Source organism: Notothenia coriiceps, unplaced genomic scaffold, assembly GCF_000735185.1.
Source record: "Notothenia coriiceps isolate Sejong01 unplaced genomic scaffold, NC01 NC01_scaffold00038207, whole genome shotgun sequence".
NCBI classification, from domain to species: Eukaryota; Metazoa; Chordata; class Actinopteri; order Perciformes; family Nototheniidae; genus Notothenia; species Notothenia coriiceps.
This window is the reverse complement of record NW_011370908.1, coordinates 166,218-167,075: the sequence shown is the minus strand read 5'-3', so window position 1 is coordinate 167,075 and position 858 is coordinate 166,218. Positions and strand designations below refer to the sequence as shown.

Sequence of the window (858 nt, the reverse complement as noted above, 5' to 3'; positions counted from 1 at the left end):
CTCTCTACATGGTGCTGGACCAGCCAATCAGAATTGACCTTCTCGAGTTCTCCGATTGGTTGGTTTCGTGGCACATTTGTAACGCTGTGACAACTTGAGCGAGCAGGCGGGCAAAGCTGAGCGCGCACAGGGTGGAGAAGTCGAGCGAGCGAGCGAGGGAGAGAGAGCGCGTGCAGCGGTCTGCTTGCGCACGGAGCAGGAGTTTTATGAGAGAAAATATATTTCTCTGNGACTCAGAAAAACAACACACTTTCACATTTGACAAAATTGTTTGAAATTTGTATCAGTTATGGAATTTTTGCATTTAATCAATATACTGACTTATGGAGACTCCATAAGTCAGTATATTGATTAAATGCAAAAATTCCATAACTGATACAAATTTCAAACAATTTTGTCAAATGTGAAAGTGTGTTGTTTTTCTGAGTCTTCCATTATTGTGAATTCAATATTTAGCAGTTTCTGACTGTTGGTTTGATCTAAACAAGGCCTTGCCCTCTGACTTTGGGATTGGTATTTGTACCTTTTTTTTTAAAGATTTATAAACAAATTATAGTTTTTATTGTATCAAAGGTTTTGTCAATTGATTCTGAAGCATAACTCTGCAGATTTATCGATTATGAAATATTATCTTGTTGCGGCACATCAATGAGTTAATATGAATGAATGCACATTTAAAAAGACCCAACATTTTACATTTGAGTGTGTCAGACAATCTTCCTTCAGTCTTTCCCTGACACTCTCCTCCCCCTCCTCCCCCTCCTCCCCCTCCTCAGGGCGGCAGCACTCACCCTTCTCGGCGGTGGCTCCCTTGTTGAGGATCTGGATGGCCCGGCGGATGTCCAGGTTGAACAGAGC

At 41.9% G+C, this 858-nt stretch overlaps 1 protein-coding gene and 1 long non-coding RNA gene across 3 annotated transcripts in view; one reads left to right on the top strand and one right to left on the bottom strand.

The window, feature by feature from the left end:
* mios (missing oocyte, meiosis regulator, homolog (Drosophila)) overlaps window positions 1–858 on the bottom strand; it is a 17,120-nt gene that overhangs the window by 11,868 nt on the left and 4,394 nt on the right. The gene's annotated exons all lie outside the window — the stretch shown is intronic.
* The window catches only part of LOC104968064 (uncharacterized), a 7,695-nt gene that overhangs the window by 6,067 nt on the left and 770 nt on the right, over window positions 1–858 (top strand). Inside the window, exon 2 of the long non-coding RNA XR_800782.1 lies at window positions 777–846. This is a non-coding gene — a long non-coding RNA (uncharacterized lncRNA). The remainder of the gene's footprint in view (window positions 1–776; window positions 847–858) is intronic.